The sequence below is a fragment of the Lissotriton vulgaris genome, chromosome 3_1, assembly GCF_964263255.1.
Source record: "Lissotriton vulgaris chromosome 3_1, aLisVul1.2, whole genome shotgun sequence".
Taxonomy (NCBI): Eukaryota; Metazoa; Chordata; class Amphibia; order Caudata; family Salamandridae; genus Lissotriton; species Lissotriton vulgaris.
Window position 1 is genome coordinate 2,011,498,426 of NC_141689.1, and position 19,855 is coordinate 2,011,518,280.

Below are 19,855 nucleotides of genomic sequence, written 5' to 3' on the forward strand. Positions count from 1 at the left end.
GCGGAAGAGCGATGTTCCAAGTTTGCCTTCTTCTGCGTGTATGATGACATCAAGGAATGGTAGGTCATTTGATTTGGTCTCACTTGTGAATTTAAGATGTTCTTGTGAGGAATTTAGCCAGGTCATGAAGGGTTGTAAAGAATCGGCTGTTCCATTCCAAATCAGTAAATCTTCCGCAAGCCAACAGAACGAAATACCCTACTACACTACTCTAGCAACCACCCAAGGGGCTTACGAGATGGACTCCCATTTGGCCAATTCCTCCGAATTCGGAGCAATTGCAAGTGGCGCAAGGACTATTTCAGAGAGGCAGACATCTTGGTCATGAAACTTGTCAACAGGGGATACCCACGACGCCTGGTTACCCAAGCGAAGAAACGCGCATGGTATAACCACCGCGAGGATTTACTAGTGCCGAACCAAAACAGAAAATCCATGAACAGAATTCCCTTTGTCTCTGTTTTTAGCCCAGACAGCAACAGAGTAGCCAAAATAATCAAGAAAAACTGGGCAGTGTTACGATTTGATGAACAATTCCATGCACCACCGCTTCTCTCATACCAGAGAGGCAATAATATTGCCAATCATCTTGTTCGAGCCATCACATGGCCAACTGCCACAACTGACAAACATACCATCACAGCGGCATGGGGAATGACCCCAGTAATTTGACATTTCAAATGTCAATCATGTTGCGTCTGTGAGCTAACTTACAACACCAAGGAATTTGTTTACAATGGACAGACTCATCAACTTTCCCACCACTCTAACTGCAAAACCCAAAACGTCATCTATGCCATCCGTTGTCCATGCGAACTAATCTACATTGGCCAGACCACCCAAATGGTCAAACAACGGATAATACAGCACAAAAGCAGAATTAACTGCAAAGTACTCACTGCTCCGCTGGTCGCACATTTCTTGGAAAAATCACATATGGACACTGACCTAAGATGGCTGGTCATTGAAAAACCAACACTGCCTATCAGAGGGGGCAATATGGCAGCCCTACTAAACAGAGCAGAATGCAAATGGATTGCACGAGTTGACTCCGTAAACCAGGGGTTAAATACCCTTGATGAATGGACAAACACCATCTCCATCTAATTCCTCTGTCCATCCACCTGTATATCTATCCCTCTTCTGACTACCTCTCTATAATTAGAAAAGAAGTGTGATGTTGATGTATTCTGTATCACCTACTATGCCTCGAAGTCCACTGTAAATGCCAGTATTGTTTAACCTCGGATGAGGTCTTAGTCATTTGTCCATCTATATAGACAATCGCCATGTACTTAACCATCCGGTTTTATACCAGACTTGTACCCTCATGTATTGAAATATCTGTTTTACCCTGGAATTTCTATGTCATGAATAGCCCCACAAAAATTGCTTGACATTTGGGATATCCGCGTTGCCCTAAATGCACCATGTAAGAATGTCCAGTGTATACATTCGTAAATTGAATTTTTCCTTTCAATTTTTCCTTTTATCATTATTCATTTTTAACTGTGACATTGTAACTGTGCTCGCAACTTGCCCTACTCCGCCTCATAACCTGAGCGCCGCTCACGTCCGCCAAACACGCCTTTACCGCGTCATGCTTGTCCGATCTGACCTAGTGCTGATTCAACTTTTTGTTTGCCATTATCACCCAGGCAACCATTCTGCACGCCCTATAGTCCCCCTTCAATGTCGGCAGGACTCTACCCCCAGCCCTCCCATTAGCCAATACCACCCCGGTATCTCTACCAGACACTCCCCTTCCCCGCCCCTGGCAGTCACGTGACTCCGCCCCCAGCCGTTTACTTCCTGACTTATATGCAGGCATAACACGGACGCAGGTAGCTCCCGCCTCTATTGCCTGCAGCCCGCTTGTCAGCAGAGCCCCGGTTTCGGCCTACAGTCCTGATTCAGTCAGGTAAGAGGACATTTTTCAACGCGCGCTAAGCGCGACCTTCTACCGAGACACTTGTGGCCGTCTCTCTATATTGAATCGTGCTCACTCCGAGTACTTTCCTTTTTTCCCCCCGTAGGCTCAGCCAATATCACTCGCCACCCAGACGTAAGAAACATACAGATAATTCCAGTTACCGTGTCTTCTAGTCCTAGCAAGTAACTTTAGACCTTTTTCTAAAACTCTGTCTACTACTTGCTCCCCAGTAACTTCGGACCATTGAGTTCTCGAACCGGATTTCAACTACGCTCCCCTGCCTGAGCTTAAGTGTGAGCCTCCAACTGTCCTCTCCATATGCGGCGACCCTATTCACTTACCTAATGGCCACCCTGGCTGACTGAGATATAGCGGCTTATATCCCATATACTGCAGTATCCTAGCCACCCCTTATGTCACTACCCCCTGGCCCATTCTGGCCCTCACCCCCCACCACATCCTGACACAACTTAGTCCGTAATATAGACCGGATCAAGCACCTGTGCACCTTCCCTTCCCTTTCCGTACGCCAACCCCAGATCCCACGCTCAAACTGCCCTTTCTGTCCACAGCACTGTTCTCATCGACAGCCCCGTCCTGATGACGATCCCGAATAAAGGGGATCGAAACGCCGTCGACTAGACAGCTTGAATTTTACGACGCATATCACGTCTTGTGCTCTCTTATAAATAATTGTGTTTCAAGTGATTGTAACTTGTCTCTGTTTGAGCCATTGTTTGATGTGCATACTCTGGTCAATGCGTCGCCTTTGCTGTTGTTTTTAACACTTGCACACTCACTTATCACTGATTGTATATAGCACTTGCACCAAGTGTCACTGGGTTGTCACAAGATCCACTCTGTACAGTGCTGCTCTAACTGTATTGATCCATGAAAGTTTTTTCCTTTTGTTCTCGGAAATAAGATTACCCTTTCTGTAAAGCATTCTGACTCCTTGGTTCTCCTTTCTTTGTAATGCATGTTGCATACATTTCTAAAACTGTCTTTATATAATACCTGTTGGGAACTGTTTTTGCTCACATGATACACCCATCCCAACGAGGTTTATGGGTCTTCTCCTGTTGTTCTTATACATACGTGAAATTGTAAGGGCAGTATCTTCTGGGTGGAAATAAAGCTGCTGAAAAAAAGAGAAATATAAACAATGAATGCGGTGCAAGACTTAACATTAAACGCGCCGCAATTAAACATCAAACGCCGGCCACGAGACTTAACACAAATGTGGCCGGCTGTGGAGGGGGGAGCGGGGGGGGGGGGAGAGAAATGTGAGACACGGCCTGGCGGCCGTGAAGTGTGAAGCAGTGGGCAGGGGAGCGGATCCCTTTGAAGTGGGAGGCAGGCGGCTCGGGAGCAAATGGTAAAAAGCGCATGCATGAGCACATGCACTCTATGAAATCAGTGATGGTTTCAAAGCTTATTTGGCCCACAATAATCTCGTCTACTTATTCCTTGCAGAATAGAATAGTCGAGACCTAAAAAAGAATCCGGTCTTGGACATTCCCCCTTATTCCCAGGTAATGAGGGTACTGTGACTTGCAGTGAAGGTAGGCTCTATAGACCTATGCCCTGCACAGTGTCTCAATCTTTCAATCCAACCCCTCGGAAGATACATACAGATACATACAGAATGAAAATATGCTCCTCAAAACCTTAGTGCTTCAGGCATAGATTTTATGGCAAACGTTTTAAGAGTAGTGATTGCTTAGAAAGCACTTTGCACTCCACTTCCTCCTCCATAATAGGTTATCAACTGCATTCCTGCAAAAATACACTCAGCATCCCTCGAACCTATTTTACAATACAAACAATTGTTGACTGTGCTGATAAAATTGAGGGTTGCGAGGGAGATAATTTCGCAACAAGAGCTTTTTCTGTGGTACCAGGCTGGGTTGGTTTGCGGGCTGAAAACGTTTGAGATCTAGATGACATGACCTTATCAAAGGTTTATCACACAAACAGGTGCAGAGTTGATGTCATGAATCTCATGCTGGGCATTCAGTCATCTATTCTGCCCTGATCAAAACTAATTCCAGGCATCAGCACGGCCGACCCCAACAGATTGGTGTCTTGGAGGTACGTTCTCCATCACCATCTTGTCCAAACAGTTGTAGAGTGGGAGGAGTGTTGGAGGTAGGGACCATATAGACCCCTAATCTCATTTTGTTGCACCCCTAGGCGTGGCGCTCATGTATAATTTTGATTGTGAAGTCAAAATCATTACCACGCCAATACTCTTCTCATACATCGGAGCCTTCCTCTATGCAGAGGGTAAAAATTGTGTTCATAAGCTACAATTGAAAAAGCACTCAATATGTCCACTCCCATGTGGGCACTATCATCACAACCCCGAGCAAATATTCATGTGCTGTATATTTTACCACAGATTCATGACCCAGCATATTACTGATGAGACCCCTGATTTACCAGCCCTGTCAAAACGCATCAACAGTGCAAAGGGGAAGCTGATTGGCACATTACTCCCATGTCATGTGCCTGTTCACAACCATGTCTGTAGAAAGCATGAACTCTGTACTAACCTCCCACGCACTACCGTCACTAACAGTTCCCCTCACCAACAAGTAATTAGTTCTCTACAAAACTACAGACTATTAACACATTCCATCCCAACAATAACCTGCTGGTGTCTTCATGTTTTTGCATTTGAACAACCTGTAATGAACAGACCTATACCTTCATAATGTACACATTTTTTAACGCTGATGGGCAGCATCACTTCATAAACTTAAACCTTTTTTTTTTTTACAACAGTTGAATATTACTGTTTGAGACATATTGGTTGCTGGTGTATTTGCCATTTAATAATCGTACGGAATGATGGTCATTGTCAGTTGTAATATGGAATGCCACTGGATACCAATTAATGTATTTCAGTGATTCTTACCATAATTCTATCAAACAGGCCTGCTTGCTGCCTTGAGTGCTTGTACACTTACATTTATAGCCCAGCTGAGGTCCCACCAGTGGTGTAACAATATCCCCTGCAGCCCCCGTAGTGCGGGGGCCTGAGCTCCAGGGGGCCCCCTCCAGCACTGTGCATGGGTGGAGTGACCCTGGCCTGAGAGCTCCTGACTGACTATGGAGAGTGGGGGTACTCCTCCATGTGCTTTGCAGGGGGTGCCCCCTCAAGTTTTGTTAAGCCCCTGGGTCCCACTACTTTTTGTTTGTTCAACCCGGTGAAACCCCTGTGACTTTACAAGTGCCAATCCTTCTCATCTTTGGCTGTATCCACAAGGAGCCATAAAGCGCTCAAATTGTGGTTGGTTTTATAAACTTTACTATATGTCATCTACATAGCCCAGGACTGACATTCACCCCAGAGAATCTCCAGGGATCTGAACGAGGGGGCTAAATATTGATTGAGTCCAGGTGGGATGTATGAGCCCTGTGGCGCATTAGTAGTGCTGGGAAAAAAATGACCCAATGTGTCTTTTTGAATTCTGCATGAAAGAAAGGAGAAGAGTCACGTTGGCCAGCATGTCCAAAATGTTTATGTTCATAACTTTCAAAATAGGGGTTAACCAAGGAACAGAAAGAACATGATTGTGCATAGCCTAAAGGGGCATTTTAGCTGTGCACCAGGACACTTAGATGATGATTGTGGTGACTTGGGAACAAATTTTGAGGATGCACAATATTGGTGCCCTGGATGAACTGAAGTCGAATATATTGTTACATTGTTGTTGATGAATAAAATATGTACTCTTTACATTGGGTGGACTTTCTCAAATGGGCAGAATGCCTCAGTTTTATGTTTATGTAATGTCTTGTCCTACATGAGTTGTCAGATTTCTATACCTTTTGGCCACCTTGTCCAAAATACTTTCTGGTTCATTGTACTGAAGGCAGTGGAGAGTTCCAGCCTAACCAACAATACACTATGTCCATTATTTATAAGCATCATCCCAGAAGCAAAGCAGAGTAGTCTCCATCTGAAGTCTAAATTGAAACCCAGACAGGAGTATATCTGCAGGTGCCAGAGTCTAGAGAAGGTTGAAACAGAGCTCCTAGGACCTTTCCAGCTATTGACCTTTTCCTGACAACGTTATGGTGAGCTGATAATGATAAGGCTGTTGGGATCAAGATTCGCTTTCTTGAAAAGTGGGATTGCAAGCTCATCTTTTAGAAGAGGTAGCCTGCACTCACTGTGATGAGATACTAATTGTGGTGGCGGCAAAGATCTCTGCATGTGTTTTTACATGCCAGGAAGGAGCCAGGTCATGAGGAGAGTCTATGGATGTGAAATTATGTATGGCCGCACATGCAGCGTCTAATTTGGAATGCAGTAGAAAAACTGTTAGGCTGCGAGAAATTACATAAAGTAAAAGCAGTCCCTTTCTGACACTGCAGGTACAAACGTTTAGCAGTAGCGCTCAATCCCTGTGTTATGTTTAATATCTTATCAATGAGGAAGGTAATACACTAGTTACAGAATCTGTGAAGTGCCAAACTGCTCTACAGTGAAAGAGGGATTCAGTTAAGAATCTACTAGCTTGAATAAGGTCTGTGATTGATTGAAAGCTCCATCAGCAGACTGATATGGGAATCTTCTGTACGTTTGTATTTTTTTCAATTACATTTTGTCTGTGCAGGTGACTCGGTTCATAACATTTTAAAACAAGGACCGGAACGCGCTTGGTTGTGTGTAGCCTAAAGTGGCACTTTAGCTGAGTACCTTGAACCATAGATCAGAATCATGGAGACTTAGAAACAAGGTTTTCTGGTATGCAACATTGTTGCATTGGGTGAACTGAAGTCGGATGTATTGTTACATTGTTGCGGACTCGTGAAATAGGTCTTCGGAAATCTGTTGGACTTTCTGCAGTGAGCAGGATGCGTCAATCTTACGTTTATGCAACATCTTGTCCTACGCGAGTTATCAGATATCTGTGCAATCTATAGGTTATACCTACAAAGTTATCGGCTGTGGAATGAGGGTGAGGCCATCATTGGCATAGTAAGGGCAGTATAGGCCCAAATACAAGCAAAGAAACAATCCTTTACCCTCCGAATGGATAGTAAAAGAAAGTCGTACTTGGGGGTGCTGTCGGCCCCTCATCTCTGGACCCAGTATCGCTACACCTGCTGTGCAGTGTTAAAAACGCCCCTGGAGCGGTTAGGAAGGTGTTCCATTAAAGGGAATGGAGAAAACTATCTTTGTGTTGGGTCAAAGGGATGATGCAGAGTTGCTACAAAGGTGACCTTGTGAAAGTCCATGGAGTGGTGTTGCTTTTTCAGAGGGTGAATCTTATTGAAACGAAGGTGATACCCACCACGTATGCTAGTCTCGAAGTAACTTGCTTTCATTGCCCTAGGACGTATTTTGCGACCACTCATCTCCATGTTATTCTTTTTTGGCAATCCGACAGACGACTGGTCCAATCGTTTGAACCAGTGACCTCGAGCTTGACATGAATTTGTTGCCGCAAACCACTTGACAAATGTTCTCAAGCCAACAAGAATAAGGGACCAAGCAAGAGCGAATACTTCACTGCCCCAGGGCTAATCTATTTCCGCGCTCCTCGCTGTGTTTTTGGCAGCCAGCATTGCTTTGGCTTGCCATGAAGGAGACAGAGAACCCGCAAAGTTTCCCCTTTCACCGCAGTTCTGCAGTGACAGCGCGTTGTGCAGGTGTCAGCCGCCCGCCCGCGCGCGCCGCCTCACGTGGGCCTCGCACACCTCCAACTTCTGGGCGCCGCGGCCTGCCGCAACAACCGCGCCCTGCTCCATCCACACACACCGGAGCGCCGCGCGAAGCCTCGAAACCACACCCTCCCATCTGAGGAAAAACATTACGGCATGCGAGCGGCAGCGTGCGCGCGCGGAGCGCTTGTATTTTTGTTTGGGTTTTGCCACGCACTAGGTTTTAGTATACAAGTCCCATCTGTCGAGCGCTCGTTTGATTGGCTGTAGTGTGGGCTGCTTCCATTTATTTTCGACTTTTCTTCGCTACTCGGAGGGGGAATTCGCGGTGCGCTCTGCTGGCTCCGTGCGCTGCCCACATGCAAACGTACGGGCCTAACGTTTTAATTAGTGGAGTCAGTGAGTGGCGGAAGAGGAGAGTAACCTAACGAGCCTCGGCGGAGCGCGGCCGGGAGGTGTTGCCATGACGACAGGCGGAACGGGCCGAGCCTGTCAATGGACGGCGGGGAAAGGAGGTAGCCCGCACGCGGCCGCCCTTGCGCGCCCTGATTGGTCACACCTCTGTTGTCTTTGTGTGGCGCGGGGCACGCTGGGTAAGAGCCGGGGTGAATGCTCGGAGTGTCTCAAGGCTGCAGTGAGGTAATGCTGCTGGATCCGGGGGGACTGCGGGCTGCATGCTCTGAAAGGGTGTAGTGTTTTGCACTGCTCCCCGTTACCCACCGAATTAGTCTCCACCAACAACACTATTTTAGGATGTTTTGCTGACGGTAGGGGGGACAGAGACAGCTGGTTTGAAGAGGGAGGTGAGCTTTTACAGTAAGTAGAATGGTTGCAGGTGGAGAACAATGTACATGAGGTGTGTAGTCTGAGGCCCAGAGTGGAAGCGAGGGATTGCAGTGCTGACTCGTTTTAACTGATAGTGCTTTGTGTGCATGCTTCTGGGCGGGGGAGGATTAGTTGTATGGCTTGCCATGGCTTCTGTTGATGAAGACAGTAAGGGCGTATATGGCCGAGAAAAGTGACAGTGAATGTGAACCTCGTGTAACGCGGCGAATGACACTTGTGTACGATATTGCACTACACAAGTCATTAATAAGTACAATTATTGCAGAACATCAGCAAAGCATTACTATGCTTGTGCTGCAATATATGTTGTAGCCCACCTATCCTAGATAATTGTACGCACGACAATTATGGAGCACTCTACACAGTGAATTGTCTAGCAGATGATAATCTGCATTGTATGTATGACCTTTAATCTCAAAACCTAATTACATATGATTGCACGTGTCAACAGTAGAAGGACTAGACGGCTCTGCTGTGACAGTTGAACCCGTGACCTACAGGTCAGATACAGATCACAGCAGAACATTGTTTGGTTATTGGGCTTTCATTACTGGGTATTCTAAATGGTCTTGCATATACATTTACTCAGATAAAAACGTAGTGTGAATGCTGTCTCGTTTGCAAATATAGTTTACAGTTATATAAGGATACTATCTACTTCAGACAGTCTTATATTTTTGATAATTGGATTTCATGTCGAAATACTGCAAGCCCTTTCTTCAGGCATTTATATATACTGTTGAAACAAATGATTGCAGCTAAACCTAGTTCCTGCTATTAGGTGTTTGAATGATGTCACTATTTTGTTTTTATTTCTGTTAAGTTAGTAAATATTCTATCCAAACTGGTCAACATGATGTTTACGCTGGCTCATTAGCTTTAAACCTTGTGCCAGATATGAAAAGAACCACTTAAATCGTTTTAAGATAGTTCTCCGATTCGTTCTGCACTCTAATTTACTCCCAGCGATACTGCTTTCAGCCAGCTTCTGGAAATTACCATTACATCATTGTTTTCAAGCCTTCAAGTTCTCCTTGTCATTGCTGCTCCGTGAATCATCTAGTAATTGGAGCAGGGAGAAGGTCTGCATTATAGCGCAAATCCAGAATGCCGGAATTTTGAGCTCTGTCTTAAAGTCACCAAATTGGAGATCACAAGCACTGAGCAATGTTGTCATTTTCAGGATTCCTTGAATCAGGGCACCCATAACCCCTTAAGTGCTGCCGTCGTCAACGGTCGTCGCGAGCACTACCTTGCCAGTGCTGCGCACGACCTTTGGCCGACGGGCCAGCATTCGTTCTTCGAACGTTCAGCACTGGGCGCTGAACGTTCGACGCTCCTATGAGGTTAACTAGCAGGTTACTAGATCAGAATGAAAACATTTGAGAAAAGTAATGCGGACTCTCAAAAAGTCTCCATGCATTGAGAATAATTGAGGTTTAAATGGACATTTGCTATCTGTGAATAGTGGATGGTTTCCCGTTATACTCTATTATCTCTGCATTTAGGGGCAGATTTACCACTTTTTTATTTAGCGCAGTGCACAAGCCACAAATGCTGCACTGCGTGAAAAGAGAGGAGGAGAGTGCCAAATGTACTGAAATATGGCACTCCTCCCCTTTCCCTAGCGCTGGTGCTGAAATCCTCTTCCATGAGCCATTAAGACACCTTTGCCCCATGGTGCAAGGGTGTCTCCACGAGTCTAGCATAGGTTTTGTACTGGAAGGGTAACATTCCAGTACAAAATATATGGATAGACTGACTTAAACCATTTCCCCTCTTTTTATGTGTGCTGTAGGTAGTTGGAAAATGAAGAAGAATGAAATCCTTTCTACTTCCTTGCACCTACTTTAAAAGGGCGCAGTTTTCTGATGCTAAACCCGGTGTACCTTAATAATTAAATTGGGTTTAGCGTCGGAAACCTTGGGTGGTTGATTGGGAACACCCATGCTCCACCCATAGTGCGCACCCGTGGCGCTAAGTAATTCAAGCAGCATTACTTTCACACTATTTCCAACGCTAATAAAGTTTAGGGCTGGAAAGTAAATCGTAGTAAATTTCCCCATTAGTGTTTAGTCATAGCCACATGTCAACCTGTAGCAAGCTAGTAACGATTTTAGTGCTCAACCTGAAAAGAGCAGGCTCACCAGTTGTCCAGTATCTTTTTGAAAGGTTGGTCTGGCTTCTGTCTGTGTGATGTTTGGCATCTCATAAAGGAAATATGTGTATGTAAGGATATGTTAGATTCATGCAGCTAACAGTGAATTCCTTAATTTCCCTTTTTTAGCTGTGCCTCTACTTCACCCCTTTTAAGCAAATAAAATGACTGGGTTAACAAGTTCATACTGAACATGGTGCATATCTACTCTTTTTTATGAAACTGTTTACACTATACCTCTCATTTCTAGAATTCTGATGTTCTTTAGGTTTGGTGCTTATACAGCTGCTGCATTTAACTGTGTTATATGATAAACTATTCTTGGTGAGTGGAGTTCATTATCATGTGTGCTACTGAATGAGTGATCCAGATTTATAGGCTAAGATGTACTCTACCACCCTTGGTCATAAAAAATTAGGGGGGGCACTTGCATTCCAGTCTCGAAAGTAGCTTCTTTTCAGGCCCCATGCAGAAGTAGTACAATGTGTCGCCTTTCCACCAATGCAGCTTTCCTGAGACAGAGATGGATACACAGCAAGTAGCGAGAAAACATAATCTGTGCTTTAGACTCTTGTGAAGTTCTCACTATGGGCACTGGTGTCTTGGACTCTTTGAGGGATGTGCTCTTCTTTTGTTTCACCACATGTCCTCTGCATCTAGTGATTTACCTTCTTTCAACACTTACATTCCTCTGACCAATCATTCATCAAAAAAGTCACAAAGTAAACTCAATCACAGCTTTGCGATTTCAAGTTAATAACTAAAACAGCATCACGCTTTAACAGCAAACACCATCCCATCTTTATCCTATATGCCTCAGTCTGTTGAATGTTAAATTACTTCAGCAATCTTATTGTCACGTCATGTCTCAGAGTATTAATCCCATGCAGGGTCTCAGCCAGGCTCTCCTAAAATTGCTCCTTCCCAACTCTGTGTGCCCAGACCCAAGTGGGATATACCAATGTGCATAATTTGTAGGCATATACCCACTCGATCCATGAACCAATTTGTCAGTGGATGAAAGCAGAATCTCATCCTGCTAATGGATCACCATACACAATTGCCCCAAATTAGTCTTTGTGATTCTAACTCATTCATAAATACACTGTAGCTCATAAATAAAGGACAGACTTCTTGAACCCTCATATGTAGGTGTGTCCATTGCTAGGCTCAAGATCTATATGTTAATATGTGGCAGAAGGTCCAAAGTTTCTTACCGTGTCCCGACAACCATAATAATAGCCACTTGCATAATTACCTTATTCACTTTACTTTTACATATTCCAGTTTTTTTTAATGCATTAACCACGATCTCTGTGCAACAATATCTATCAAGGTTGAAACTTTTAGGCCTAGTCACTGAAAACTTGTAGCTATACATCGTGACTCTTGCATAGTTTCACAAAATAAAATTTTACAGCTCTAAAATTCTGTAAAAGAAAGTAAGGGAAAAGTCATCAAAATGGGCCTGGCTTTTTCACCCTCTGCAATTTCGAAAGGGCTGTTCTGGCTCTGACTTGACTGTTTGCCTCCCCATATGAGTGCTGTGGGCCAGTGAGTATTCATAATAGGTGCATAAACTTCAGAGAGCCAGCTCCTTTACTTTCTGCACTAACCAGCTGTACCAAAATGTTACATCCATTTGCATATTAGAATGATTGATTTTTTTGCTGGTTGGATGTGCCTACATAATGTGGAGTACGGAATGGCATAGATCTACATAAGACTAAACTGATATGCTCATATGGTAACATAAAATATACCCCAATTTAGTACCTTGGCCAACAGGAATAGCCTGTGCCTCAATCCATCATAGACAGTCAAAAAAGCAGTGTTAGCAGTGAACTCCAACCTGTCATTGAATCACACACCAGCGGCATAGTTAAAACCTGCTTCTTTCCCCTCTGCTCTTTATGCCACACACTATTCTATCTGCTTTAATCGCACAGACTGCCAGTAAACATTCCCCTCATGCTCTTGCATGCCTGCCTCCAACATATGCTAAACACAGCAGCTCAAAAGGTCCTTCATATATGCTCAAGAGAACACGTCACATCAGCTCTGCATACCTATCTTCAATAGTTGCAAATAACTCAAAAAGCAGAATTCAAAACTCTCTATTGAAACTATGGGGCATAGTACTGAAAAGACACATAATTTGTTCAGTTAAAGTTGTACAAATACTCTCCCTGAGGTCGACAGTCTCTTGGAAACACCAGAACAACTTTCAAAAATAAATTAATTGCAGACAACTGTTTTTCTATCTTGATGCCATATCGCACCAAAACACTCAAATCGCTTACCATTATCCATCAGCAGCTGGTGCAGGTAAGCCCGGTGGGGCAGGGTGGAGTTGATAGACTATGAAATAGGAATTATTTCTTTATTTGACTGCACCTATTCTGCCGTCTGTCGACCTCCCGCCCCACCGTGCTTGCCTGCACCGGCCCCTACTGCCATTATACCACGCCATTAATATACTTAACCGCATCAAACCATCTTACATAGATACACACCCACCTCACCAAACAGCAACCTCCATATCAGAAAAGACCAAAGTGAACCCTCTCATTTACACTACATAATTCACAATACATAGCTCCTCTCACTATTTATAAATCGTATTAGCTATCAATGGGCCTCTCTCTAGTAGGCCTAAAAGAGTAACATAGCCACCAGAAACATAACACCAGTATGAACGTGAAAATGGAATTCTAAACGACTTCTACAAATGCCAAGACCTTTACCTCCACCTACACAGAACACTTGGTCTATAACGCCATCAAGTGGATAGGGAAACTCCTCATGAACACTGACACCAACAAAGTCTCAGACTGTGAGAGCAAGTAATGTGTAATAGAATAGAAATATGCACTATCAGGACAGGCAGTAAAAATAAACAAAGGTTTCGTAGTATGTATTGAATTAGGCCCATGGTCCTAAGGTCCTTCCTATGATCCTTGTACTGTTTTGGCCAACCACCACCAGACTATCTCCAGCCAGTGGTGCCAGGGAGTTAAAAAATACAAATGCAGCACTCTAGAGCACATCAAAGTCCGGAGATTCAGACATAAGATCTTTGTCTGGCCTGGATTGCTGGGAACAGAATGGAAGCTGGAGAAAGGTAAGCAGTTACCTGCCCCCATGCATTGCTGTAACTCTTCAGTGAGAAAACCACTGGGTTTCTTATGATCTCTCTGAATGTGCACGTTTTTCCTAGGACAGTTGAAATCTTGGTAAGTGTATGAATGGTTAGAGTCATATGGGGTTGCTATAGTCAGTAATGCAGTGATTGTCCTATTCTCAGGCAGAGTAAAAGGTATATATTTTGCATCAAAAACTGTTTTAAAATCTGGCAGTGATGTGCATTTTCTTCATTACGTACATATTGGCTTGCACTTAGACTGTAATGTGTTCTGTGGCTCAGTAATATGATGTTATACTACAGTGTATTAAGGGTACACATGATCATAGTGTAACAAAAATATTGTGAGAACACATGGGAATATTATGTGCCTCAAAATATTTTTTACCATTCTCTTAGTGGACTGTTCAGAGCCTTCTTATTCTAATTAAAGTATTATTTATAGCACTGTATTTTAAAAAAAAATGATTGACAGAAAAATCTTTCTGGGATTCTGTTTGGGCTGCTGTTGAAGGTTGACACTTGGTGCGTTCTGTGTGGAGATGTAAGTAATTGCCTACATCTGTGTGCATTTTTGCTGGCTGCTACTGATGTTTGGGGCAATTGAGTTCTAATATTTGTTTCAATTTACTACAGTTAACATGATTAATTTATAACTAATTGACAACAAACTATTTGCTGTTGCATGGTGGTATTTTTGTTTGTATCTTGTACTTGTTTCTCAAATAATTTAAGGCGTTCTTTGATGTGACTGTAACTACTTGTACCTTGTGTTAAGGAGAGATAAGGATCTAAGTGGAAGATACAGATCAGAATCCACTTTAGACTTTGTAGAGTTTTGCAGAGTTTTAATTTATAAAGCCTACAATATCCAGATATTTCCCAATATGCATCCATTGATTTCTTCATACTTCCTACCCCTGAGCTGATCAGTTGTTCTTGCTGAATCGGTGATCTAGCTGTATTGGAGCAGTGGACATACTGTTCATCCGAGTCTAGTGCCTGTCAAACGTATCTAGTAGAGCACTATATCACATGCAAATAATGTTTCTCTCTACAGTGTTGCAACCTCAGATTGCAAGTTATCTTTAAAAGCCTTCTCTATATTCCTAAACAATTCGCGAAAATTGACCTTGACTTAAAACCTCTGATTGTCACCTTTCCTTTTTTAGGTCTCGCCTGTCGATGCGCATGCGCATCGAGCAAGCGAGACTATAGGGGCTCATCCACTCTTTATCTAACTGCAAGGAATCGTGGCGATTCCTTGCAGTGCCCGTGACTTTTAAGGTCAATGCGCATGCGCATTAAGCTTATGCGCATGCGCATTGACCTTAAAAGTCACGGGCGCGTGCACGTCCGTGTTTGTTTACCCTTGCCTACTCTCTCTCTCCCCTCTCCGCCCCCGTTCCGCCCCCTCCCCTCCCGCCGTGTCGCATTTCTCCTCCCCCCTCCCCTCCGGCTTCTTTTTTTTTGGGTTTATTTTACTCGCACCTCTCCCCTCTCCGCCCCCGTTCCGCCCCCTCCCCTTCCCGCCGTGTCGCATTTCTCCTCCCCCCTCCCCTCTCTTCCCTCCGGCTTATGGCGAGTGCTCGAACACTGGAACAGCACAGTTGGTACCACTGCCACGAACTAATTGAAGCTGCTTTGAGAGAGGATAGCTTATGAATGTTTTTTCAACTACCCCTCACGCTTTTCAACTACTGCTTGTGCTATACAACTACCGCTCGCGCTTTTCACATAACCCTTGCGCTTTACAACTAACCCTCAGCTTTACAATTACCCCTCGTGCTTTTCAACTACCCCTCGTGCTCCTTTACTCTTCAACAACGCACCCCTCGTGCTTTTCAACTACCCCTCATGCTCTCACCACTTCTTGCCTACTTTGCAGGGTGACACAGTGCCCCGCCTCGGTGGCCGCCTCTTCTGAGACGTCAGGGCAGCAGGTCCTGATAACAGATAAGGCGTCCTAAGAAGGCGCACCTCCCCCAGTGCAGGCTTCAAAGGCCCGGAAGCACCATGCGCCACACGGTCCAGGTAGAAGATTGGCCTCTCATTACCAGAATGGGTAGCGCTCTCTGAGTGCTCGAACACTGGAACAGTCAGCGTGTTTTCAACATGCCTTCATCTCCAACTTTCTGTTTTAAATAATGATAGTTTTCGCCTTGCCTACTCTCTCTCTCCCCTCTCCGCCCCCGTTCCGCCCCCTCCCCTCCCGCCGTGTCGCATTTCTCCTCCCCCCCTCCCCTCTCTTCCCTCCGGCTTATGGCGAGTGCTCGAACACTGGAACAGCACAGTTGGTACCACTGCCACGAACTAATTGAAGCTGCTTTGAGAGAGGATAGCTTATGAATGTTTTTTCAACTACCCCTCACGCTTTTCAACTACTGCTTGTGCTATACAACTACCGCTCGCGCTTTTCACATAACCCTTGCGCTTTACAACTAACCCTCAGCTTTACAATTACCCCTCGTGCTTTTCAACTACCCCTCGTGCTCCTTTACTCTTCAACAACGCACCCCTCGTGCTTTTCAACTACCCCTCATGCTCCTTCACTCTTCAACAACACCGAGCACCCCGCGCTCTCGAACACCAAAAAAACCAAACCTGTCTGTGATTGTTGAAACACCTCTGAGAGTTGGACGCCAAAGCCACTTTTAAAGTGACGACGAGTATGTGTTAGGCTTAGGGCATATCTTCCACAAGCTTTAGGGAGCGTTTAAGCAAGTTTACAAAATTGCAAACAATCACAGCTTCTATATATGTCTTTAATCTGTGATGAACAGGTAAAAAGTGTCCCCCATTGGTGTGGCTATTTGAGGTGTATTCATTTATTTGCTATCTTTTCTGCACCACTTCTTGCCTACTTTGCAGGGTGACACAGTGCCCCGCCTCGGTGGCCGCCTCTTCTGAGACGTCAGGGCAGCAGGTCCTGATAACAGATAAGGCGTCCTAAGAAGGCGCACCTCCCCCAGTGCAGGCTTCAAAGGCCCGGAAGCACCATGCGCCACACGCTCCAGGTAGAAGATTGGCCTCTCATTACCAGAATGGGCAGCGCTCTCTGAGTGCTCGAACACTGGAACAGTCAGCGTGTTTTCAACATGCCTTCATCTCCAACTTTCTGTTTTAAATAATGATAGTTTTCGCAGGGTTAATGCCCATTTTTAACCTAATCTCGATAAGAGACATTTTTGCCAGACACTTCTTTCATAAATTATCCCGGTGACAGACACTACTCTTGCCTACGAGGCAGGAGATGCCACCACACCTCCTTGCAATTTCCGGTTTGAGAAATCACAAGATGTCAGACCTTACTGGCACACCACTTACTGAGCAATGTACAGGCTTAGAGAGTTTACTCACACTCCATCCCCCACAGGCCCTCGGGGAAAAATAGTGCTCAATTTGTATACAACAGGAAGAGGCTGCGTAGAGAGCAGCGGAAAGAAATTACCAATTTTCCCATGCAAGGAATTTTTTAAAGAACTCTTGTGGAACTGCCAAGAATATTTGTGAAAAAATTGTAAACTCTTTCTCTTTTACAGACACCTCACATGACTGCTTTATTTATTGACTGCAGCCAAAATGGGTGATGCTGCAAAGAATTCGAAGCCTCTGTTTCTTTTTCCAATTCGCTCAAGATTTTGTTTTTGTTTGGTGAACTGGACACCCTGAGCTGTGTTCTTTAAATATGGTGGCCCCACTTTGCTTTGTTCACACTGCCACTGATAGCGAGTGGAATGCCCTTAATTGGGAGGCCAGCAGTGTCCTGCCTGTGTCCGCTGCCCATGCTTTTCGGGTCATTATGAGAGGGGTAACAAGTTGCGTTCAAAGCACCATTTCGCTATCTGTCATCAAACTCAACTCATTTAGCAAACAGCGCAGTCCACCGTTGCTTCTAATCCTACTGTGCATCTCCCTGGCACGCACTTTATCTTTACCTTTATATATTGCACGGCGGCTACAGCTGCCCCTTACCCCTCTCTGACCCTTCCTCTTATTCCCTCTCTTTAAGTCCCCTTCTCACTTACTGAAAACAAACACTTTAGCTTCTCCTGCTCTGTCGCTATCAGCGCTCCCTCCCCCTCCCCCGCTCCTTGATACTCCTATTCCCTCTCCTGCCTCTGTCTCGGTCCTCCTCTGTGGTCTTAAAGTACATAGATTGGTTCAAGATCAGGTAATAAACTGCACCATTGCCGGAGGTACTATATTATAAGTGGTGCAGCCTCGGAACAGACACAAAAAAGGGTGAAAATACCAAAGGCTGCCATATTAATTGTATTCACAACCACATTCATTCGGGCCGCTTTACAGGTTTTTCCTGTGGAGCGCTACTTTCGTTTTATCGTGTTTGTTTAAACAACAATGTTCACTTCCGCTTCCCGCTAGCAGCTGCCTCCTCACCCTCTCTCTCTTTCTTCCAGTTATTCCTCTCCTATTTTGGTGACTCACAACTACACACATTAGCGCCACTTTACAGAGGTACACACACAACCCCCCACACACACAACCCCCCACACACACAACCCCCCACACACACAACTACACACACACAACTACACACACACACAACTACACACACACACAACTACACACACACACAACTACACACACACACAACCACACACACACACAACCACACACGCACACGACCACACGCACACGACCACACGCACACGACCACACGCACACACACAAGCACACACACCACACGCACACAAACCACACGCACACAACCGCAAGCACACAACCACACACAACCACACACAACCACATTCAACCACACTCAACCACACACAACCCCAAACACAACACACAACCACACACACAACCCCAAACACAACACACACAACCCCACACACAACCCCGCACACACACAACCCCGCACACACACAACCCGGCACACACACAACCCCACACACACCCACAACCCCCCACACGCACACAACCACACATACAACCACACAACCACAACCACACACAACCACACACACAACCACCTATCGCACTCACTCTATCTATCTATCTATCTATCTATCTGTCTGTCTATCTATCTATCTATCGCACTCACTGTATCTATTGCCCTTACTCTATCTATCTCTCTATCTATATATCTATCTATCGCCCTCTCAATCTATATATCGCTCTATCTATCTATCTATCTATCTATCTATCTATCTATCTATCCTCACCCTCACCCTCACCCTCACCCTCACTCACCCTCAACACCTCACTCACCCTCAACACCTCACTCACCCTCAACACCTCACTCACCCTCAACACCTCACTCACCCTCAACACCTCATTCTCACTCACCCACACTCACCCTCATCCTTACTCACCCTCAACTTCTCACCCTCACTCACCCTCAATCTTTAAGCCTAACCTACTATCACTCACCCTCAACCCCTCACCCTCACTCACCCTCAACCCCTCACTCACCCTCACTCATCATCACTCACCCTCAACTCCTCACCCTCACCCTCACCCACCCTCAACCCCTCACCCTAACTCACCCTCACTCACCCTCACTCACCCTCACTCTCACTCACTCTCACTCTCACTCACCCTCAACCCCTCACTCACCCTCAACACCTCACTCACCCTCAACACCTCACTCACCCTCAACCCCTCACTCACCCTCAACACCTCACTCACCCTCAACCCCTCACTCACCCTCAACTCCTCACTCACCCTCACTCACCCTCACCCTCACTCACCCTCAACCCCTCACCCTCACACAGTACAATAGGTCTCGGAGGAATTTTAGTTAGAGCTTTTACTATTGTTTATGGCTTTTTTGATTTGTAATTCTTTAGCATTGCCTACAGGAAACAAAAATGGTAAAGATTTACAACAAAAAACCATAAACAATTCTAAAAGCACTAACTCTAATGCTGCGAGACCTATTGCATTTCCAATGCTTGTTCTTCATTGATACTTTCTAATTTAACATCCCTGCATGCCTTCTTTCTCTTAACACAGCCAACTCTGTTGCATGAACACAGACACCCCTACTAGTAACCATGCTGAAGTCATATTAATTTCATCTTCCACATGGCAACTTAAGTAAATGCATGTAATGATTTCCTTG

General features: G+C 45.0%; 1 protein-coding gene across 5 annotated transcripts in view; it reads left to right on the forward strand.

Annotated features, from left to right (window-relative positions):
• STOX2 (storkhead box 2) overlaps positions 1 to 19,855 on the forward strand; it is a 630,189-nt gene that overhangs the window by 407,774 nt on the left and 202,560 nt on the right. Inside the window, exon 1 of one of the 5 annotated variants that reach the window (XM_086962477.1) lies at positions 8,207 to 8,254. The exons of 3 other annotated variants lie outside the window; for them this stretch is intronic. The gene's annotated coding sequence lies outside the window, so the exon portion shown is untranslated. Of the gene's footprint in view, positions 1 to 8,206; positions 8,255 to 8,307; positions 8,432 to 19,855 lie in introns of those variants that run through there. One more of the 5 variants, XM_086962476.1, reaches the window with a different exon arrangement.